Source organism: Typopeltis vanoorti, chromosome 5, assembly GCF_054136105.1.
Source record: "Typopeltis vanoorti isolate ZY-2024b chromosome 5, IOZ_Tvanoo_1.0, whole genome shotgun sequence".
NCBI classification, from domain to species: Eukaryota; Metazoa; Arthropoda; class Arachnida; order Uropygi; family Thelyphonidae; genus Typopeltis; species Typopeltis vanoorti.
Window position 1 is genome coordinate 59,777,522 of NC_143553.1, and position 25,827 is coordinate 59,803,348.

General features: G+C 36.3%; 1 protein-coding gene across 1 annotated transcript in view; it reads right to left on the reverse strand.

Moving 5' to 3' along the window:
- LOC150106455 (disintegrin and metalloproteinase domain-containing protein 28-like) overlaps positions 1-25,827 on the reverse strand; it is a 144,566-nt gene that overhangs the window by 12,215 nt on the left and 106,524 nt on the right. The gene's annotated exons all lie outside the window — the stretch shown is intronic.

The following is a 25,827-nucleotide window of genomic DNA, read 5'->3' on the forward strand; positions in this document are numbered from 1 at the left end:
AAGCCTCGTAAATAGGACAAAAAGAGATAATATGATCGAGACATATAAGATAGTCAGGGGTTGTTATTAGGCTGACATGGAAGAGATTTTTCTTAGAATGGGGGGGGGGGGGGAATAGAATGAGAGACTATCGCTGGAAACTGTATGAGGGTGTGAGCAGAGGAGTAAGGAGAGGGTTCTTTGCATGGAGGGTGGTTGGTGAGTGGAATACATTGCCTGAGTGTGTTGTGAATGTAGACACATTGAATCAGTTTAAAGCACGGTTGGATGAGCACTGTGTGAAATAGTGTGTACCTCCCACAATGAGTCTCTGACTATATGGAGGTCAGATGTTCATAAAAGAGTCATTGATAGCAGCCTCATATTAAAAATGAACATACTGTATTAGGAAGGAAACTAGCATTAATATTCAAGAAAGTGTCAACAGAAATAATCTAAGAAGGTATAGTTACTTAAATAGAATAAGTGAGGAAAAGTTAGCAAAACAGGTGTTTGATGCCAAGATGGCAAGAAAAAAAACCAAGAGGAAGATGAAAAATAAGTGGATTGATGCAGTTAGAAGTAACCATAGAAGATAAATATAAGATCTGACAATACTGAAGTCCTGAAAAATAGATTCATTTATATGCAAGTTGTTGAGAGGAAGTTAAATGTAAACTTGATTAAGTTTACATTTAACTGTTACAGCACCATTTCTGTATATCCTTTGTAGGTACATATCAGGAATTTAATCATGATATTTCTATCCATCTCCTAAATTCTATCTTGAACCATTGCTCTGAGATAATGAAATTGATCTGACCTGCTACCTGTCTTTTTCTTTCTGCCCACTTTTTGAAACCCTGCTCCAGCTGAGACAAACAGACAGCAAATTCTCTGGATATTTTCTCACAATAAACAGGCACATATACTAGTTGTGGTAGTGGTGGAGGTGGGCAGTAGATGGCGTTGATGGAGATGATTCATAGTAGAGGTTTGGTGTAGTGGTTGAGGCAGTTGTAGGTGTCCTCCTGCGATAAGTCTTCGGACTCCTTGGAGGTGTCACGAATAATAATAATAATATCTCATTAGTGTTCACAATGTTTTTTGTAATATCTAAGCACCTCCACTTCATTTACATCTGTTCTTACATCAGTCCCCGTAACACAAGCAACTGCAATATCTCCATCTGGATAATACACCCTCACCAAGTGATCATTAAATAACTAACTTTTATGCCATCTCACTAACATCAAAATTCAAACTCTGAAATTTCTTTTGCTTGCTCATTTAATTTTCTCTTATCATCTGATTTCGCTTTCCATACAGTGCTGGTCATCCTTCCTGTCTAATGCTATGTAGTGCTCATGAGCTTGCTTATCATTATTATTATTATCTGAGACCTCCAGGGAGTCAACGACACATCAAGAGAGGCTATAAATTACCCAAACCAACTGTCATACCATTCCTTAAATTCATTCACACAAGATGCACTAAAAAGTCCTAAAGGCAAACTATTCCAGTCATTCACCGCTCTGGGAGGGTTAAAACCTAGCTCTTAACCCTCCCCCCCCCCTTTTAGCTGCGAACAAACTCCCATGGATGATCCCTGCGTTCTCTCCCCACCTTCTATATAATGAAAAATTTCATCAGATGATATCCTATAACACCCATTCAGAAGTTTGTAAACCTCTGTCATATCATCCCTCTTTCTCCTGTTAACCAGAGTCTGTAATCCACATACTTGCAATCTGTTCCATAAACCTGATATAATCTTTGTAACTCTTCTTTGCACTCTTTCCACAGCTTCTATATCCTCTTGGAACCAAGAAGATCAAATCTGCACACAATAATCCAAGTGTGGTCTTATCAAAGCCTTATCCTTGTATGTCAAGGTTTGTCCACATTGCAATTATCCTCTGAATTGTATTTGCAACTTTTGCTATGTGACCTCTGAACTTCAAATTCCTATCCACCATTATGCTAAGATCACTAGCCTCATCAGTTTCATGTAGCATATTGGAGTGGTGAGAGTGAGAATGGTCAATGAGTTTAAGGAGTGGAATGATAGACTTTGTGTTTCTTAGGTGGGGGGGAACCTCCCCTCGATGAGTCTTGATAGACTTTGTGTTTCTTAGGAAGGACCTCCCACGATGAGTCTTTTGATATAATTGGGTCCAGGATACAATTTCAGAATTTATTTGTTCGTTTCCGGGAAGATCTGAAGGTGCCCGAATGGAAGATGACATACATTCATAATTGTATGTACCATTCTGTACCATTCGTTGTTTGTTTAAATTCTTATCTCATATTTTTTGAGATCTTTTAGGTGCCTTTACTTCTGCAGTGCCTGTGTATATTGCACATGCCACCAGCCGGGCTTGACTCGATGTTTCGTCTTTCTCATTGAGGTCATCATCCGGAGTATACACATATATAAAAAGAAACAAGCTGCACTACAATCTACATGGTATGCTGAAGTTACATTGATTTGATTTAGTGAACCATTTAAACTACTGTCCTGACCTCTGGCAGGAAAAAAAAAAAAAAGAAAAAACCTTATTATATCAAAGCTAGAGTCCTTCATGACTTATTTTTCACGGTATTAACAACACCACAAACACTTTTATCAACAAAGATGTTTTATTAACGCTAATATTTCGCTGATTTTCAACTCAGCATCATCAGAGCACAACACACATGTAAACATGACAGTGAGTGAGTGAAACAATATAACTGCAAAAGACAAAAGATCTAAAGTCCTATTTTTGGCACCCTCTAACGAGAAAAAAAAAAAAAAAAAAAAAAAAAAAAAAAAAAAAAAGCAGTTATCCAGGAGTTTTTCTTAGGATAACCGTCTCCCAAATTTTTGGCAAATTAATGCAACCATATTTGTTAAGGTTGGGAGAATTCTTCAAAGCCATTGCTGACTCAAAAAATAATCTTTCAGATCTATAACGACTCCTAAATAGCAAATTCGTTTTCCTCTATCTAATCCTGTGTGAAGCAGGGTCCAAAGCATGGTCTGCCAGTCCCGACTTGCCATAGTAATAGTAGCGAATGTATCTTTCATGTTCTTCCAGGTGGATGTTCACTGATCTTCCTGTTTGCCCATAATAGGCCAAGTCACAGTCACATGGAACTTCATACACTCCTGGGTGTGCTAAAGGGTGAAGTTTATCCTTTGGTGAGCAGATCAGAGTTGCCAGCTTGACATGAGGTTTGAAGGTGGTGCGAAAACCATGTTTCAACAATACTTTGGCTATCTTTTCCGATGTAACTCTGATATAGGGAATAGAAATGGTCATGTTGTATTCTTGTGTATTAGGGGAGGGCAGAGTAATGGGCCTATGTAGTATTTTATCTATTTTGTAGGGATTGTAGCCGTTGGCTAAGAACGTATGGCACAGGTAGTGGAGTTCAGTGGTCAGAGTTGTATCGTTAGAACAAATGGCTCTGGCTCTGTGTGTAAGTGTTTTTAAAATGCCGTACTGTTGGAATGGATAATGATGTCATTGTTTATGTAGGTATCTTCCTGTGTGTGTAGGTTTTCTGTAAATAGAAAAAGATAGTGATCCATCTGAAAGGCGGGTGACTAATGTGTCATGAAATGGTAAACAGTTATTTGATTCTTTTTCTACTGTGAAGTGAATTTTGGGGTGTTGGCTGTTTAGGTAGGTGATAAAAGCATCCAAAGTGTCTTGTCCATGGGGCCAGATGGCAAACACATCATCTACATAGCGCAACCACACTTGTGGCTTGTATGTAGCTGTGGTAAGTACTTTGTTTTCAAAGTGTTCCATGTAAAAATTTGCTAACGGGGTGAGAGAGGGGGGAATCCATAGCAGTACCATTAATCTGTTTGTAGAATTCCCCCTCCCCATGTAAAGTAACCTGCATTCATGGTAAATTGAAATAATTCAAAAATATCTGGGGGAAATTTAGACTTGATTAAATCAAGAGTGTCTATAAGTGGTACATTGGTAAACAGGGAGATGACATCGAAACTAACCATTATGTCTGAATTTTTTGGGCATTAGATTTTTAACCAGTGTTTTGAAATGGATTGAATTTTTTACAAAAGTAGAGGAGTTGCCAGTAAGAGGGGCAAACGACTTAGCTAAATGTCGGGCCAGTTTATATGCGGGACTATCTATGCTATCAACTATGGGGCGTAGGGGAATATTAGTTTTGTGGATTTTTGGTAATCCATAAATACGGGGTGTTTTAACATGAATTGGTTTTATTTTCCTGATGATTTCTTTGGGCCATGATGTCACTTTTTCAGTAATTTTCAGACTTTTTTCTTTTGCGACATCGTAGGGTCTCGATGTATAATTTGATACGTGGAACTGTCACATATGAGATCTTGCATTTTTCTGTTATACTCTTCTTTATTCATGATAACTGTTGCATTTCCTTTATCGGCTTTTGTAATAATAATATTTTTATTATTATATAACTTTTTTAGGGCAGTTATTTGCTTACGTGGCATATTGCTTTTTGGAGGCTTAGCCTTGTTTATAATACTTGCTATGTCTAGTCGCACGTTATTGGGCATTGCTGGCGGAAGATCGTGGATACCCCGTTCTACTTTCATCATCATTTCGAGTTTAGGAATTTGTTTGGGCGCGACGGCAAAGTTATGTCCTAAACTGAGAGCATTCTTGGCTTCTTCAGTAAGTGTTTCCGACGATAGGTTTACGACCACGTGGTCTCGTCGAAGTTGTGGTCGGGACTTCGTATGTTGGCGCTGTTGTAGTAGTTCAAATTTCTTTAGGTGCTTGCTTTTAACTTTGGTGAATTCTTTTTTTGCTGCAACTTCGGAGATCTGCTGTAGGACAGTCCATATTTCAGGATTTAACGCGTTTATTAGTTCTTGTTGTAGAGCTGTGATAGAGCTGTTTAGCTTACTAAGCTCTATGCGAGTAGCAGCGATTTGTTCTCGAAGAAGCGCTAAACTCACCCGTCGATAAATACGATGTGCCTTTGCCGATTGCAACTTTTCTTTGAATTTCAGAAAAGATGGAATAATATCGTTGTCGCGGCATCGTTTAAGGAAGGCTAACCGATTCAATTTTCTGGACAATTTCAGTTTCAACTTACCGAACCGTAGCGCTTTGTAAACAATATCTTCTCCGTGCAGAATCAACAATCTAACAGATAAGCTTAGGCGTTGATGGTTATTCATGACTTATTTTTCACGGTATTAACAACACCACAAACACTTTTATCAACAAAGATGTTTTATTAACGCTAATATTTCGCTGATTTTCAACTTGGCATCATCAGAGCACAACACACATGTAAATGCAACAGTGAGTGAGTGAAACAATATAACTGCAAAAGACAAAAGATCTAAAGTCCTATTTTTGGCGCCCTCTAACGGGAAAAAAAAAAAAAAAAAAAAAAATTATTATTACAAAAGCCGATAAAGGAAATGCAACAGTTATCATGAATAAAGAAGAGTATAACAGAAAAATGCAATATCTCATGTGTGACAGTTCCACGTATCAAATTATACATCAAGACCCCACGATGTCGCAAAAGAAAAAAGTCTGAAAATTACTGAAAAAAGTGATATCATGGCCCAAAGAAATCATCAGGAAAATAAAACCAATTCATGTTAAAACACCCCGTATTTATGGATTACCAAAAATCCACAAAACTAATATTCCCCTACGCCCCATAGTTGATAGCATAGATAGTCCCACATATAAACTGGCCCGGCATTTAGCTAAGTCGCTTGCCCCTCTTACTGGCAACTCCTCTACTTTTGTAAAAAATTCAATCCATTTCAAAACACTGGTTAAAAATCTAATCCCCAAAAAATTCAGACATAATGGTTAGTTTTGATGTCACCTCCCTATTTACCAATGTACCACTTATAGACACTCTTGATTTAATCAAGTCTAAATTTCCCCCAGATATTTTTGAATTATTTCAATTTACCATGAATGCAGGTTACTTTACATGGGGGGAAATTCTACAAACAGATTAATGGTACTGCTATGGGTTCCCCCCTCTCTCCCCCGTTAGCAAATTTTTACATGGAACACTTTGAAAACAAAGTACTTACCACAGCTACATACAAGCCACAAGTGTGTTTGCCATCTGGCCCCATGGACAAGACACTTTGGATGCTTTTATCACCTACCTAAACAGCCAACACCCCAAAATTCACTTCACAGTAGAAAAAGAATCAAATAACTGTTTACCATTTCTTGACACATTAGTCACCCGCCTTTCAGATGGATCACTATCTTTTTCTATTTACAGAAAACCTACACACACACAGGAAGATATCTACATAAACAATGACATCATCATCCATTCCAACAGTACGGCATTTTAAAAACACTTACACACAGAGCCAGAGCCATTTGTTCTAACGATACAGCTCTGACCACTGAACTCCAGTACCTGTGCCATACGTTCTTAGCCAACGGCTACAATCCCTACAAAATAGATAAAATACTACCATAGGCCCATTACTCTGCCCTCCCCTAATACACAAGAATACAACATGACCATTTCTATTCCCTATATCAGAGGTACATCGGAAAAGATAGCCAAAGTATTGTTGAAACATGGCCTTCGCACCACCTTCAAACCTCATGTCAAGCTGGCAACTCTGATCCGCTCACCAAAGGATAAACTTCACCCTTTAGCACACCCAGGAGTGTATGAAGTTCCATGTGACTGTGACTTGGCCTATTATGGGCAAACAGGAAGATCAGTGAACATCCGCCTGGAAGAACATGAAAGATACATTCGCTACTATTACTATGGCAAGTCGGGACTGGCAGACCACGCTTTGGACACTGCTTCACACAGGATTAGATAGAGGAAAACGAATTTGCTATTTAGGAGTCGTTATAGATCTGAAAGATTATTTTTTGAGTCAGCAATGGCTTTGAAGAATTCTCCCAACCTTAACAAATATGGTTGCATTAATTTGCCAAAAATTTGAGAGACGGTTATCCTAAGAAAAACTCCTGGTTTTTTTATTTATTTATTTTTTTTTTCTCGTTAGAGGGCGCCAAAAATAGGACTTTAGATCTTTTGTCTTTTGCAGTTATATTGTTTCACTCACTCACTGTCGCGTTTACATGTGTGTTGTGCTCTGATGATGCCGAGTTGAAAATCAGCGAAATATTAGCGTTAATAAAACATCTTTGTTGATAAAAGTGTTTGTGGTGTTGTTAATACCGTGAAAAATAAGTCATGAATAACCATCAACGCCTAAGCTTATCTGTTAGAAAGCTAGAGTCCTGTTATTATCTATTAGGTTACAAAATTAAATTAAATTAAGCTAGACAGCAACATGTTCACACAAAAAATTTTTTACTTACATAACTATACATATAAATTAGAATAAACCAGTATGGATGGTGGCCAATAAAAGCTGAAAAATTGCTTAGAATCAAGGTTTGCTCGAAAACTTGAATTAAGTAGGATGAATGTGTGCCATCTAAATTTGTGGGATTTTTAACCCACCATTATTATTAAGATTAGGTCAGTTAATGAAAATTTCACAGGCTAATTTAAATTTCCATTCATACCAGGTGTTTGTATGATATAAGGAACAAGTACTTTTCCAATCAATTTGGTGTAGGGTGTTAAGAACATGATCTGAAAGGTCTGCTTCACCAAAATTATTACATTTAATGTGTCATTTGTGTTTTTTTTTTTTTTTATGGACAGGTATTGTATGCCCAGTTTCTCCAATATAAGGTAAGTTATAAGTGCAATAGATACAATAAACTCCAGGGGAGAGTACTGTATCTATTGCTTGTTAGAGGAGTTGAATATGTTTTATAGGTGGTTTAAAAGTGGCATTAAGATTATCCTAATCCTGTGGCCTCCTCTCTTTGAGAGGATTACAGCTGATTACTAGGGAGATAGTGACACAAGGTGGTTTCCCGCTGCCTTCCTTGCCATATGTATTTATGACTGTAGCCTGTGTCCAAGGGGCTGGTTTGCCTGGTTGCAGGATGAAAAACCCCAGATAAACTGGTGGGAAAAAACCCTGCTGTCCATACCCAAGACAGGCTAACTTGGCTATGGCTGAGGAAGATCCTTAAGCTCCTCATGTCGTCGACGGGAATCTACGACACTCCTTCCCCATGCATATGGTTGTGAAGCGCAAAGCCACTAGGCTATCTGTGCAGACTCATTACGATTATAATGGTGTAGAATTCTATTAATTTTTTTCTGATAACCTTTTAATGTATGGAATAGCTATGATTTTATAGCAATCTATATTATTTTTTGATGAAGTTTTATGAAGAATTTTATTAATTGTATTTTTGCTATAGCCATTATGTATAAATGTATTGCTAATAGTTTGTAATTCTTGTTTAAGAGTTGTTCATTTGAGCAAATTGTTATAGCTCTGTTTTGAAGGATATTAATGACTCCAAGTTTTTGCAAAGGTGGTGATATGAGTTAGAATGTATATATTTGCCAGTATGTGTTAGGCTTGTGATAAACAGTGAAGGAAAGACTGCCTGAGGGAAGACATGGGACCAGTGTATTCAGGAAAGCAATTTCTGATTTTCAATTTCAATAGTAAATTGTATGCACTCATGTTGTTTGTTCAGGTCACTAAGGAATGTGTTTAACATTTGGCAGCAGTGTGGCCAGATAACGAAAACATCATCAAAGTATCTAAGCTAAACTGTAGGTTTTAAAGTAAAGGAATCTAGAACATGTTGCTGAAAAGCTTCCATATAAAAGTTAAAATTGGGGAAAGTTTTACTCTAACGCGGTAGGTGTTTCCAAAATTTTTAAAGATTTATTCTGATTACCGTGTAAGCATGAAGGAAAGGACCCTTCCTAATGTCATTAACGTACGGATTGAACAACAATGGTCCAAGGACTGGACAGCAGATTTAAAGACGGTCACCTTAAATCTGGCATATTCAAACCCATCATATACCACATTTTGATATCTATCTGTTAACCATCCACTGATGCAAGTCAAGAGTTTATATCACAATCCTATATTCTCCAGTTTATGCAACAATTTCAATTATCTTACTTTTCCTTTACTCTAGAACATTTGTTTTCTTGCAGCTCCTGTAATAATATTAATTGTCCATTATTATTTCGTATAATGATAAAATGGTTGAGAGCTCCTTTTTTCTTTTTTATGGGGAGGTACAGCACCATCTCAATCCCCCCCATTTTTATCCAGGCTTGGGGCCAGCATAGCTGATGAATCAGACTTACAGCTGGAGGGACCATCTTAAGTATTCCTGACTATAATCTGTGTGTTCACAGGGATAGTTTCCTGTTCTGGGGAATGAAAAACCTGAGTTTCTAGTGAAAAAAAGCTGATCACCTCTGTTTGAGACCAGCTAACTCACCTTTCGTTAAAAGAGACCAGATGAAGGTTCCTCATGTTATGGACAGGAATCGTACACAGGTCTTTATGACCAAAGGGCTTCGTCTATACCGAATGAGGTACGGAGGCATAAATTTCAATTATATAAACAAGAACATTAGACATGTAGATTCCACATGACAAGCATTTTAAAGCAATAGCTAAAAGATGGTTTTAGTCATATAGAACTTTACTTTCAGTTAAGAAAGGTATGTGGAACTACAAAACTGGTGATTGTGACAAAATTAAGAAGTGGCTTAGAGCCTTGTCATGACATAAGACTCTGTGAGATAAGGATGTTAGCAGCACACATGGAAGATCAAGGAGCATTTGTAGGAATGATACATTTAACTCTTACTTGAATTATCCTCTAAATTAAAGATGCCAAGAAATTATATTCTTGCACCTTATATAAGCAAGAACAATTGACATGTGAATTCCACATGACAAACATTTTAATTTTGTCATAATCACCAGTTTTGTAGTTCCACATATACCTTTCTTAACTGAAAGTAAAGTTCTATATAACTAAAACCATTTTTTAGCTATTGCTTTAAAATGTTTGTCATGTGGAATCTGCATGCTAATGTTCTTGTTTATATAATTTCAACAACTTTCAACATGAAAGTTGAAAGTTCAATATGACTTCCTTCAAATGCCTCTTGATCTTGCAGGTGCTGCTAGCATCCATCTCTCACAGAGTCTTATTAAATGACAAGGCTCTAAGCCACCTCTTAAGTTTGTCACAATCACCAGTCTTGTAGTCCCACATATTTCTTAACTGAAAATCCCATATTCAGGATCCTTCTAAGCAATAAGTGGAATTTTAATATTTTATAATTATCAAGTGCAATAAGTGATATCAGCTTATTGCTTCGAGTGTGCTTTTACAATTCGATATTATATCCCTAATAATATCTTTGTGAGATATGAAATATGGGATCAAATAAACTTGTATTTTACTGTTTCTCTGGGCTATATCATTCCATTAAACCTGATAAAATAAACGAGTTTACTAATTTTCTCTTATGCAGAAGAGACATGGATACCAATAAAGATTCTACATAAGACTATTACACTTTTTTTATATAATGTTCGTCAAGTAGCTTTATTTTATTATCCTACATGTTTCGCCAATTTTTTTCTATCGGCATCTTCAGGGAATACAAACTAGTAAGCTATATGAAGGTAACAGACTAGGTTATAACTGATGGTTCTAATTCATACAAAAAATTAGTATTGAACGAGGCAATGCGCGTGTCTCGGGAACGTGATTTATTCGTTATGGCTCATGATGCAATTGTCATGACAGTTCATTTCTTTGATGTTTAATGATCTGATTAAAGCTTTCCAAATTTCTGGTAAGGTTAGACCTCGATTCTTGTTTAGGTTTTCAGTTTTACGGGATACTGTAGCTGCTTCCTTGAAGGTTCTTGAATGGTAGTTATCTTCTATATAGGGCATAAGGCTCTTATCCCACTCAATGTGATGGTTAGTAGAGGCAAAGTGGCAAGAAAGGCCTGAAATGTCTTGTCTGTTGTTTCTGACATATCCTATATGTTCTTTCTTTCTCGTTTCAAAGCTTCTAGAGGTCTGACCTACATAACTAATACCACATGAGCAAGGTATATTATATACTCCAGAGTACTTGTAGAATGGATGAGGATCTTTCAGTGATCTTAAAAATTTCCGAATAATGTTGATTGGCTTGAATGCTACTCTGATATTATGTGGTTTTAGAAGATTAGCTAATTTTTTGGAGATGCTGCTGACAAATGGAATAGTAATAGTACTGATGTATTGGATGTCATCACATTGTCTATGTGGTATATCAGTCAAGAGAATCTTGTTGCAGAGTTTTTTTGGATAACCATTTAAAGATAGTTCTCTAGATATTGTAGTTAATTCCATTTGTAGGTCATTTTTATCTGTTGTGTACTGTATAGCTCTTTTCTTAAGCATATGGATAATGCTAAGTTTCTGAGCTATATGATGAGACGAGTTGAAATGGAGGTAACGTCCAGTATTTGTAGGTTTTCTATAAACAGATAGGTTGATACTATTATTGGTTTGTTTCTTTATTAGGATGTCAAGGAATGGCAGTTTTCCATCTTTTTCAATTTCTAATGTGAATTTGATGGTATGGTGGAAACTATTGATTTGGTTAAGGTAATCCATTAGTTCTTCTTTTGTATGATCCCAAATGAGAAAGATATCATCCACATATCTACGAAATTTTCGGTTTTGGAATGATCTGGGATAAGATTTTTTTCTTCTAGATCTTCCATGAATAAGTCAGCACAAGGAGGGGAGAGGGGGGGCAACCCATTGCTAATCCGGTGATTTGTTTGTAGACAGTTTTTTGCCAAATAAAATAGTTAGAAGTTAAACAGTGATTGAACAAAGTAGTGATGTTTCTTGAGAACAAGTTGGTTAAGATGTTGATGACTTCAACCACTCTAATGTTTGTAAACAAAGATGTAATGTCTAGGCTTGCTAGTATATCCTCTTCATAGATAGGGATGTTTTTTATTTTATCTATAAAATGTTGCGAGTTTTTAATATAAGTATCCGAGACGTGAATATGTTGTTGTAAAATCTTAGCAAGGTACTTGGACAGTTGGTAAGTTGGAGAATAGATTCCGTCAACTATTGGACGTAATGGTATACCTCCTTTATGAATTTTAGGAACTCCATACAGTCTAGGAGTTAGTGGGTGCATTGATTTTAACTTTCTTATTACTTCTATAGGCCAGTTAGTCATTCCACGTAATAGTTCATTGGTGTCATTATGATTTTTTATGGTCGGATCTCTACTGAGAACTTCATAGACAGACCTGTCAGGTAATAGATTTATAATTTTTTCTTCATAATCTTTAGTATTTAATATAACTGTATTATTACCTTTGTTGGCTTTGAGTATGATGATGTCTTTATTATTTCTTAATTTGAGAAGTGTTTTTCTTTCCATTTGGTTAGAGTTGGAGTTAGGAGATCTTGTCGGAGCTGAAAGGATTATGCTGCTTTTTAATCATAAGTCATTAGTTATTGGAAGAGGTAGCAATGAGAACACTTTTTCTAAGTTGCAGATGAACTATATTTTAGGAATGGCAGTGGGTTTTAAGGCATAATTGAATCCTTTTTTGAGGCTAGAGATCTCAGTTTTAGTTAAAACGTGTTTAGATAGGTCAGTTATCACTTGGTTATCTGGTACAGACGGTTTATAGTTGATATGATTATCAAACAGCGTATTGAATTTATCAATTTGTGTCATTTTGCTGTGGTTAAATGTTTTCGTAAAACTTTTGCTGATCATATTGTCTAATAGTTGCCATGTATCTGTGTCAAGGTTATTAGAGATATCTGTGAATAAGTTATAGCACTGAGAGTCTATTATGCTAAGCATGAATCTCGTATGGCAAATTCTTTCTTTGAGAAGTGCACATGAAGTTCGTTGGTAAATCATGTTAGCTTTTTTAGTTTTATAATATTGTTTTAAACGAAGAAATTTTGGGATCACGCTATTGTCTCTACATCTTTTTAAAAAAGTCAGATGGTTTAAGTACCCAGCTTTTTTGCATTTTAAACCTTCGAGATTGCATACCTTTTGTTTGGTGATCTCGTTGATCTTGTTCATTGTGTCGAGTTTTTTCTTGACTATTATTTATAAGACTATTACACTTTTTTATATAATGTTCGTCAAGTAGCTTTATTTTATTATCCTACATGTTTCGCCAAATGAAATTAACTATAATATCCAGAGAACTATCTTTAAACGGTTATCCAAAAAGACTCTACAACAAGATTCTCTTGACTGATATACCACATAGACAATGTGATGACATCCAATACATCAGTACTATTACTATTCCATTTGTCAGCAGCATCTCCAAAAAATTAGCTAACCTTCTAAAACCACATAATACCAGAGTAGCATTCAAGCCAATCAACACTATTCAGAAATTTTTAAGATCACCGAAAGATCCTCATCCAGTCTACAAGTACTCTGGAGTATATAATATACCTTGCTCATGTGGTATTAGTTATGTAGGTCAGACCTCTAGAAGCTTTGAAACGATAAAGAAAGAACGTATAGGATATGTCAGAAACAACAGATAAGACATTTCAGGCCTTTCTTGCCACTTTGCCTCTACTAACCATCACATTGAGTGGGATAAGAGCCTTATGCCCTATATAGAAGATAACTACCATTCAAGAACCTTCAAGGAAGCAGCTACAGTATCCCGTAAAACTGAAAACCTAAACAAGAATCGAGGTCTAACCTTACCAGAAATTTGGAAAGCTTTAATCAGATCATTAAACATCAAAGAAATGAACTGTCATGACAATTGCATCATGAGCCATAACGAATAAATCACGTTCCCGAGACACGCGCATTGCCTCGTTCAATACTAATTTTTTGTATGAATTAGAACCATCAGTTATAACCTAGTCTGTTACCTTCATATAGCTTACTAGTTTGTATTCCCTGAAGATGCCGATAGAAAAAAATTGGCGAAACATGTAGGATAATAAAATAAAGCTACTTGACGAACATTATATAAAAAAAGTGTAATAGTCTTATGTAGAATCTTTATTGGTATCCATGTCTCTTCTGCATAAGAGAAAATTAGTAAACTCGTTTATTTTATCAGGTTTAATGGAATGATATAGCCCAGAGAAACAGTAAAATACAAGTTTATTTGATCCCATATTTCATATCTCACAAAGATATTATTAGGGATATAATTGTAAAAGCACACACAAAAAGCACACTCGAAGCAATAAGCTGATATCACTTATTGCACTTAATAATTATAAAATATTAAAATTCCACTTATTGCTTAGAATGATCCTGAATATGGGATTTTCAGTTAAGAAATATGTGGGACTACAAGACTGGTGATTGTGACAAACTTAAGAGGTGGCTTAGAGCCTTGTCATTTAATAAGACTCTATGAGAGAAGGATGCTAGCAGCACCTGCAAGATCAAGAGGCATTTGAAGGAAGTCATATTGAACTTTCAACTTTCATGTTGAAAGTTGTTGAAATTTTTTTACTTTCCTTTCTTTACTTTTTTATGGAACTTTACTTTCTTAACTGAAAGTAAAGTTCCATATGACTAAAACATTTCATCTTTTAATTATTGCTTGAAAATGTTTGTCATGTGGAATTCACATGTCCATTGTTCTTGCTTATATAAGGTGCAAGAATATAATTTCTTGGCATCTTTAATTTAGAGGATAATTCAAGTAAGAGTTAAATGTATCATTCATACAAATGCTCCTTGATCTTCCATGTGCTGCTAACATCCTTATCTCACAGATTTTTATGTCATGACAAGGCTCTAAGCCATCTCATAATTTTGTCACACTTTTTCTACTTCAAGTATGGATATGTATTCCTGACTGTATGCCTGTTCAGTGTTTTTTTTACCACTGTGCTATCATTGGTAGTTTCATTTAGCAATTTTTCGAAGTAATTACTCCATACTTCAAGGATATCTTTTTCTCCTGTTTTCATGTCACCTTTATCATCTCTAATTCCTTTTACAGCACTCTTACCTCCATTTCTAAGCTTCTTCAACAAACTCCAGACTATCTTACCACCTTCATATTTATTTTCTATGTTCTTGCCAAAGTCCTCCCATGACTTTTGTTTAGCTAGTTTTACACAGTGTTTAGCATTCATGCATTTGTCTCTGTATTCTCTAAGAGCAAAAGCTGACTTATTTGCCAGGAACTTTTGATATGCTGTCTTCTTTTCCTTCACTGCCTCTTTAACTTCCTGTGTCCACCAGGGAGTTCTGATTTTTCTATCCATACAGACAACCTCACCACATACCTCTCTGACTGAATCAATCAGGGTTTTGTTCAAGCATGCCACTGAATCTCCAAGGTTTGGTTCCTGTTCTCAAACTCTTTCATTTTTTCTTCAATAATCTTTGTGTATTTTAGTCTACAGTTCACATCTGAGAGCTGCTCAACTTTTATTCGCCTTAAAACTTTCTTACATGTTATTCTTTTCAATATTATTATTACGGGTATCTCCATGGAGTCAGTAGACTCATCGCGGGAGACCCAAACTAGCAAAACAATATCTGTCATATCTCTTCTTGAATTCATTTACAGATGAAGAGCTCACAACAAAGTCAGGCAATGAATTCCACTCATTCACCACCCTCCAGGCAAAAAACCTTGTTCTGACACCTTTGTTAACCACACTCTTCTTTAATTTCCAGAGATGACCTCTTGTTCTTCCATCACTATCACACAGCTGAAACATTTCCCCTGCATCAATCCTATAAAAACCTTTTAGTAATTTGAATGTTTCTATCATATCCCCTCTTCTTCGCCTATCAACCAATCTCTGCAATCCACAAGCTCTCAATCTATCAATGTAGGGAGCATTTTTTATATCACTCACCAACTTGGTCACTCTTCTCTGAACCCTCTCCACAGCCTCCTCATCTCCAAGGAATCCAGGTGACCAGACCTGAGCACAGTAATCCAAATGTGGAAGTATCAATGCTTTATAAAGGGGAATAATAACCTCTTTATCTCTGGATGTCAGTGTGTTCCTCAACAACCAAGTAATCCTATGTGCAATCTTGGACACCTTAGCAATGTGTCCACTGAACTTCATCTCCTTATCTACCAATACCCCTAAGTCCCTAGCCTCATCAATCTCTTGGAGTACCTTTCCATCTATGTAGTACACAGCTGGTAATCTTTTAATCCCAAAATGCAAGACTTTACACTTTTCCACATTGAACTGACATCCATTTTCTTTTGCCCATTTTACCAGCTTATTTAAATCCTCCTGCAAACTTTCAACATCAAAATGTGATGAATTTCATGAAATATGAAATATGAATTTCAATTTTATCCTGCTCAAGACTAAATAGTGATCACTTACAATTTGAAATCCTCGGTACACTCTGGTGTCCTGCACCAGGGAGAAAACATCACTATCAACAATAACACAGTCAATGAGACTTTTCTTATTCCTTGCCTCTTCTCTCCATGTGAATTTGTGCACATTTTTATGTTGGAACATGGTGTTAGTAATAACCATTCCATGTCCTGAGCAGAAATCCAACAGGTATTTGCCATTATTATTAGCTTTGCTCTTTTCTCCAAATTTTCCCAAAATATTTTTGTATGTCTGACAATCATTTCCTACTTTGCTATTTAGATCCCCAACAAGGACCAACTTTTCCTTTTTCATTGTGTCAGTTGCTTTTTCTAAAGCATCAAAAAATTCCTCCACTTCTACCTTAGTAGAACCTTCTGTGGCTATCTGTGCCTATCCCTATGGGACCATAGGCACAAATAAGTCTCATTGTCCAGTTCCCCATTCTCAATTGATTGTCATTTCCTGAACATAACATTTTGTATTTATTGCTCAGAAAGATCTCACCAGCTTTTGTCTTTTTTGTATCAGTCACCGCTATTATGTCGATCTGGTACTTATCTAATTCCTCACCTAGCTCCATTTTATTGCAATTCAGGCTTCTTATGTTAATAGTACCGATCTTTAACTCTGTTGATGTTGAGTTGGGGTATACTTTCAGATTTGTTCCAGTAGCTGACTTTTCGCTGTTCGCCCTGGTTCCCTGGCAAAAACAACGGGGGCCTTGTTTAACCAGGCGACGCCCCAGCTGGCATGAAATTTTATCATGTTGTGCCATCATTTTCTATGTTAGTTTAAGCCAATAAGAATACAATTTGGTCGGCTAAATTCCAAATTGCCACCCCATCCTCGTTCGTTCAGTATCCAGGTAGATACCCAACAGGGTGCACCACGAGAAGGTGAGGATAGGACATTTGGTCAGAAGCCCTGGTCGGTTCTCTGCATTCCTTTAAAGGCTATTATTACGGGCGACTCAAGGGAGGGAGTCCTTAGACTCATCGAGGGAGGCCCTAAACATCATGTCCACACAACTATACGACATTCTTACAGTATCTTTCATACCTTGCCTTGAACTAACTTACCCTCATAGCAACCACGACATTTACCACTCTAAAAGTAAAGAACCCAGCTCTAACACTACTGCTAACCACACTTTTGCCCAGCTTCCATAGGTGTCCCCTAGTTCTCTCACCACCAGTCCTGATCTCAAAAATATCCTCTGAATTAATCCTATAGAAACCCTTTAGTAATTTGAATGTCTCAATCAATCTCCCCTTTTCTGCCTATCAACTAATTTCTGCAACCCACAAATCTTCAACCTGTTCTCATATGGTTCATTCCATAGACCCGCTATCATCTTATTCACTCGCCTCTGGATCCTCTCCACCTCCTCCCCATCAAGAAGGAACCTAGGTGACCAAATCTGGGCACAGTAGTCGAGATGAGGTCTTATCAAGGCTCGATACAGAGGTACAATAACTTGCTTGTCTCTGCTCGTCAAGGTATTTTTCAACAACCAAGTGAGTTGATGAGCTGATTTAGCTACTTTTGCAATGTGCCCCCTAAACTTCATCTCTCTATCCACCAACACTCCCAAGTCCCTGGCCTCATCAATCTCCTGAAGTACAGTTCCACCAATGTGATATACTGCAGCTAATCTTTTCACCCCAAAACGTATTTTTCCCTTGACTACTTTCTCCAAGACCTTGACAACGACTCCTGATATGCTGATTGGTCGGTAATTTGCAACCGTAGTCATAGATCCTCCTTTATGCAGTGAAACTATTTTTCCCTCTTTCCACACCTTCGGGACTAAACCAGACCCGAGACTCAGATTAAACAACATGGTCAAGGGCACTGATAATCCCTTAGCCGCTTCACGCAAGACCCGTGCCAGTATACCATCCAATCCCACAGACTGTATTCACATTAAGGTTCTGTAATAGACTATTCACCTCCACTTCATTCATCACAATTCCCGTATAAACTAATGGTTCCTTCATTTTTTCAACGTCACCACCTGGATGATATACTTTTGCAAAGTGCTCGCTCAGTAACTCCACTATATCGACTGATTCAGTGACCTCCTTACCATCGTCATTCCTTAAAATCATTTTGCCATGTACAGTTTTTTCTTGATTGCAGCATATTGAAAGAACTGTTTGGGATTCTCTTTAGCTTGCATAGCTAGTTTCCTTTCATAATCCGCTTTTGCTTTTTTTACCACACTCGTTACGCTTCTGGCCTGCACTTTATACCGTTCGTGTGCCTGCAGGTCACCCCTTTCTTTAAATTCCCTCCACAGTTATTTCTTTTTTTGCAGCTCAAGCTTAATGGTGTTATTCATCCATTTACCCCCTACTTGTTTTACTATTCAGACCCTAGGTATACAATCAGCCATAACCTCCTGTAAATACTCCTTGACCACTTCCCATGCTCTATTGACATCCAGCCCTTGCAGTTGTACATGCTATGGCACTGGCATGTACAACTGGGCTATTCCCCTTTACTGGGCAACAAGGCCATGTGGAGGTCTCCTCTCAGTTATACAGCTTTGACCCTTAGGCACCCCTGTCAGTCTTTGCCCACCATTATTCCCTCAAGCTCGTTTTTTATATCTTCACCAATTGAATATATCCAATCTCTGACTTTCAAAATCCTCCAGTCTACCAAAATTAAATTGGCAGTTTCATTCAGCTGCTCAAATTGACTATTCAAATCCTTCTAAAGAGACATTAGCTTTGCTTCTTACAACTTTCCCCAACTTTAGTCATTTAGAAAAAACAAAAAAAACTACACATCTCTGGTATAAACCACTTGAAAAATAAACTCCTACAGCACCTCATCAGTCACTTTCCTATTTCAGGACACTGTTCTCCAATATAAACTTTCCTGAATATCAACAGATCAATGAGTTTAATCCAACTCATTGATCTATTATTCAACTCCTTCTAGCCAGTTATTTAAATACTCTTTTGTTACATAGCAGTCTGCCACAAGCCTTTCCAAATCTCACAACAACATAACACACAACTGTATAATCTCACCTGTCCAGTTCATTTGTTAACCTGTTGTAATATATAAACAAATTGCTAACACATGACATCCTTTAACAAACCCTTGAATGCTACCCAATTCTGGATCCTAGCTTCAACAACTTCAGCAACTTAACCACTATTTCAGATACACAGAGTGATAAGTAATTCAAATTATCAGTCTTGGTACTCCACGATTTCATATAATGGACCGATTTTTATCGAGCTTCCATGTTTCATAACTCACACTAAACAAACAAGCCAAAGGGGTAATCATTAACTGCCTGGAACATTCCATTAAAATATGGTGATATATCAAGTCCTATCACCTTAGTAACATTCAGTTTACTTAGTCATTCATTCACACACCTTAATCACTTGCTTCTTGTCATCCCCACCCCCAATACATTCAGTAGCATAATATATATTACACTTACGTATAGTTTTATTTTTAGCAGTGTAAGAATATGGTTGGAATTTGGATGTTTTTCAAAATTTTATCAAGTTTATTCATCATTGAACATGCTATGAAGAGTGTGTTTTATTGCTGCTGTTAAACTGTGAATGAAATTGTTTTGTATATTTTTGTTTTGTTTTTTTTTCATTCACATTTAACATAATATACCATATACCAAGCAAGACTTGTGTAAATATTATTTAATGTAAACAACTTATTTTACAATTTAATATTCATATAACTACTTTAATTTTGTTTAATATCTAATTATTTAATCAAAGATATATGTATTAATAGTGATAAGACTGTATTAAATATTATTGAGCTATTTTAATTATTACTATGTTAATATTATAAGAACTTGTATTTGATAATTTAACTGCGCATTATTTGAAATGTAAATATTCTCTATTTATTCCTGTTTGTAGAAGTTTAACGTTATGCAATAGCTCAATTTTATTATATTTTGTTTTGTTGTCATGGAAACGTATGTTAGATAGTGGGCACATTTTTGGAACACCACGTGAGGAGAAGGTTTATTGAAAAGAGTTTTAGTCAAAGAATTCACGAGAGCAATTTAGGCGGGAAGAATGGAGATATATAAGCGATGAACGCTGAAATTATTAGGGAATTAAGAGATAGATTAAGAGAGAGAGAGAGAAAGTAGAGGATTGGCATTAGTTTGGAATCGGAGCATTCGGGAATCACAGTGCGATAATAGCGAGTCGGCAAGTCACTCAAGCAGCTAAATAAAGTCTACTAGTCGAGAGGCGGTTAGCTAATAAGTTGTAGAATAACAATTATAGCTATGGAAGACAGCTGAGTGACTACTAAATAGACTAGCGATATTTGAGTTGAGATTTAATTTCAGGGCCGACCTTTCAAGGACATACGGAACCTTGAAGCAAAGCACGGAGTTATTAGAGTTATAAGTAGAGGCTGTAAGATTGAAGTTTACCGATAGCTGTGCTTAGAAATATATTGCCTAAAGAATAAATTGAATGCCGGAAGAATGAACTGCTGTGCATACAAAACCTCTAGTTAAGGAATTATTGTGTGTTGCCTTATTTCATGAGTAATCAGTAGTACTTTATGCAACAACGTTTGTTTATGTGTATTGTGACCGATGATTAATTCAGTTATTGCTTAGAAGAATTATTTTAATGAGTGCCGTATACGGTTTAAGTGTTTACAGTTATAAAAAAGTGTTTACGTATAAGTAGATGAAGAAAAAAGATTATCGGTAAGATTATTCCAACCATTAATATTTCTATACAGAGAAGTGTGCGAGTTTCAACCTAGAATTTCCTTATATTAACAGTAACTATTGGTGAGAATTAACTGAAGTGTAAAATTAAAAGTGTTTGTTTGTGAAGAGGTGTGTTACTGCAAAATTTTATTGTATTTGGAACTTAAGGAACTGTAAGAAGACTGTACTAGAGATAAGAGATTTACCATTGTCTGAGTTTGTATGATTGTACTTATCAGAGAAGCTAAAATGTTTGTGATATCTTAATTACTGATTTAAACTTAAGTGTAAAATTTGTGATTTTAAAATTAAATGTTTGTTTTTGTTAATCAAAAGTTGTATTTTGCCTGAATCTCTTTTACTGCACCATTCATAAAATATTCGAACCAAAGCGGGTGAATTAAGTTAGTTAAATATACTCGGCCAGTATATATATTAAGGAGAAATAGTTGAGGGTTGATTTATCTTCAATTCTTGAACTAATTCAGATATAGAGTGGCGCAGTCTATAAATATAAATTTTCTCTATATTTGTATTAGAAATCAACTAGCAACTATTTTTTAGGTTAAGAACATCGTAATAACTAAATGTCGGATCCAAAGTATAGATTAAGAACAAGTAGGATCCAACACTGCTATGTCATTTAAATCTGAAGTCAAATCTGCTCCTAGGTATTTAAAACTGTTAACTTGTTCTATGATTTTGATTAATTGTTAATTATTAATTACTGGCAGCTGTATAACTTCCAGGCATGACATATGGAAGTGAAATGTGGATTAAAGGAATTATTGCAACTGGTATTGCCATTCAAAGATAGAAAGCATGATACTTGGATCAGAGCTCAGACTAGGGTGAGAGATATTGTAACAGCCATTAAAAGAACAGGTCATACTAGAAGAAGTAACACTCAAAAATGGACAAAGTTGATATCTAAATAGTATCCCAGAGACAGAAAGTAAGCTATAGGAAGACCAAAGAGACAGTAGAAATATGAGATTAAAGAGATGGCTGGAACTCAGAAGAACAGAAAAGCACAAGATAGGACAGAATGGAAAACTTTGGGGAGGCATTCATCCAGCAACAGACAGAAAATTGCTGTTGCTGCTGATGATGATGACAGAATCAATGCACTGGTACTTTTGAGAATTCTCTGCTTTATTTCAGCTGCTTATTCTATTTACCTGTTTCCTGTAACCCACCATTAGAGGAGCTGGAATATTTTTTTCTTCTGAGTGCCCATGTTTACGAGTTTATGTTATTGATGTAACATATGAATTTTTTCTACTGAGAGTTAAGTTTGGAATGTCTTTTTCCACATATAGTTTATAAAAATACTAAGTCATGGACCCAAAAAAAATTTTAATGTAATTATGATTAAGTAAGGAAAGCATTTTTGTTAATCACATTTATGACACGTTTAGAAAGAATCGGTTCATTAATTGAAGATTTGAGCTATATGAGATTAAGATTAGATGGAACAGATCATAAATTTGTACTTATTTTTGATTACATAGGTTTGTTATATGCCTCACTTGTTAAACTAAGTTCTTGTCATGTGATGGTTTCAAGTGAAAATATGAGGGGGATGAAAAATTGATATTCATTATATGTCGCTAATTTATCAGAATCAATGAACTCAGGAAAAATTACATTTTAATTGTTGCCTAAGGATTTTAGTTTTGGAAATTTAATAGTATTAATTATTTAGCTATATTTATATTATTGGGTGTGATAGAGAGAGAGAGAGACCAATAAAAGCTCCTATTCCTGTGTCTGCCCTAGCACATTGGCTGGATTGAGGATACATAGTGGTTGGTCGGCGAATTTAGCGCTCCTGTAAAATTGGTGATTTTTGTCTGTTTTTATTGTGTTTTCCCTTAGAAAATTAGTGTTTCGTAGTATACTAGTGTAGATTTTAGTGTTTTAAGTATTTTATCACATATTTTTATTACAATATTTCAATATTTTGTATAAGTTTAAAATGGCGCCAAAAAAGGGTAAGAAATGTAATGCTAAAAAAGCACTGCAGGTGAGAACAAGAAGGTAAGTTCTGCTAATGAGGTTATTGTACACATGGAGGAGGTTAATGGAAATGAAAACCGCCAAAATAGCGAAGTTGAAGCAGATCATCAGAGAGACGACATGGGAATTGCAAATAGTTGAGAAGTGGTTAAATGAGCATAGCGAGAAAAAGAAATATAAACAGAAAAATAAGAAACAACAAAGCAAAGAAGCAGGTAAGTCAGGAAATAACACGAAACCAGGTAAGTGACATTGCTAATAAAAAGAAAGAAGTTATTTGATATGGTGACTCTATAATAAAACATGCTATAGATGAGAGTTATAACATCGAGTTTTCCTGGAGCGAAAATTAAAAATATAACACAAGCAATTGAAAAACAGAAAAGAAAAGTAAATGGAATCGTAGTGGTAGTAGGCACGAACGATTTTACTAGTGATAAGTTCAGTATAAGAGAGGATATGAAACAACTGTTGGAAGAGGCAAGAGTGAACAGTGAGAAAGCGAAAATCGTTAGTATTTTACCTCGCTATGATAAAAATAAATTAAGAAGAAGGGATATGATGGCAAATGATTCGATGCATAGGCAATATAGAAGGAATGGATGCGAGTTTTTGGATGTATGGAGTGAGTTTGAGGGAAGATTGGATTTGTACAAGAGGGATGGCCTACACCTGAATGCGTTTGGTATTAGGAGTCTAGAAAAACTAATAACTAGTATGAGACCTAACACAGAAAGTCAGGGAAACTAAATTATAAAGGGAGGAATGGTGTGAATGTAAGAGCGACAATGTTATATAGCTGTGTTAATGACGCGAAAGGGCTCTGTCATGGAAATTATTATTATTTGACACCTCCAGGGAGTCCAAAGACTCATCGAGGGAGAGTGTGCCAACAGCATCGAATGATTGGTCCCCTTCCAACTACTAACCACGCTCAAACTTACTTAACAGAGCCATTAGTAGCAGAGGCTGTACCAATCGACCAACGAGAACGATTTCGGGTTTGTGTTCATTAGGTTTGGATCCATCAAATGTGTACAAAGATGTCTACAAGTGCAAAGCATTAGAGAAGAATAGAGATGGGCAAGTTGTGGAACTGTGTCGGGAAGACTGCAGACAAGACAATACAAAAGAACAAACAGGTAGATTATTATGTCTGTATGCGAATGCTAGGAGTATCAGAAACAAAAGGGATAGAGTTTGTTGCCTTAGTCAATATGTTGGGACTTCAGATTGTAGGAATTAGTGAAACCTGGCTATCAGACCTACTAACTGGTATCGAGTGTCAAGGGTACAGTATTTTTAGGAAGGATAGAGAGGACGGGGTGTGCTGCTAATGATATCGGATGACTTGAATCCAGTTAGAATTAAGATCTATGATTGTAGTAATACTACTACAAACAATATTTCAGGTGGGACTGAGTTTGAAACCATCAGGTGTGAGGTGGAATCTAACAAGATCAATTACATAGTGGGGGGGTGTTATAGACCTGGTGGATTAGTTGCTAGTGATGAAGAAATGCATCACCAAATAGAAAAGATGAGCACGAAAAGATAATAATCATAATGGAAAACTTTAATTATTCAAATATTGATTGGGCAGAATCTCATGCAAAGAATGAAAATGCATTTATTGAGCTGTTGCAGGACAACTTCCTCAAGCGGCATGTGACAGAAGGAACTCGAGGGCAAAGAGTGTTAGATTTGATTATAGACTCAGAGGGCATTTCAGTTAAAGACATGACTATTCTGCCTCCGGATGGTGACAGTGATCATGCAGTACTCACTTGGGAAGTGACTAAGTTTAGGAATGTTCCATTAAGAAAATTACATGATGAACTACAAAGCAGGAAATTATGACAAACTGAGGAGTATACTAAGTTCAGTGGCATGGTATCGGTTGCTGAATGGAAAGAATATCGACAGTTCATGGGAAGCGTTTAAACAATACTTAAATGATGCAATATCAGAATGTGTTCCGAGAGTTTGAAGAATGAATAGAGTAGGAGTCAAATGGATGTGTAATCTTATTAAGCAGGAGATTCATAAGAAAAGGATGATGTGGAAGGGATACAGTTTGCATAAGGATGACGTCTGTTATGACTGTTATAAGCAGCAGGCTAGAATAGTCGCAACTGTTGTACGGAAGGCAAAGTTTGAGTATGAAAAGAAACTGGCTCTGCATGCTAAAGACAATCCACAAGAATTCTATTGATATGCTGCGAGTAAAAGAAAGAATGAATATGAAAGAATAACTCTTCTAAATCCAGATGGCGTGAGGGTTACAGATGCAGAAGAGGTCGTTCAGTTAATGAGTGGCCATTTTGTTAAAAGCTATCAACCTGGTAAACGCAACATTGAGCTCACTGTTACCTCGTCACTAGATGAAGAAACGCAGGTGTGTGTGAGGCTGAGGTATTATAGCTGCTGCACAAATTGAATAAGAATTCAGCAATAGGGACTGATGGAATATCAGTACATGTGCTAAAAGAGTGTTCATCTGAACTGGCCGTTCCTTTGACCAGGCTGTTTAATATGAGTCTTATAACAGGGAAGATTCTGCAGGAATGTATGGTAATTCCATTGCACAAGGGTGGTGCAAAGACCGATGTATCCAACTATCGACCAATTAGTATCTCAGGAGTGGTAGTAGTGAAGATTTTGGAAAAATTGGTTAGGGCTCGTATTCAGAAATGGGTTGACATTGAATCTCTACTTTGCAATGAACAACATGGGTTTCCTAAGGGAAGGTCATGTTTTAGGAACTTACATTCTATAA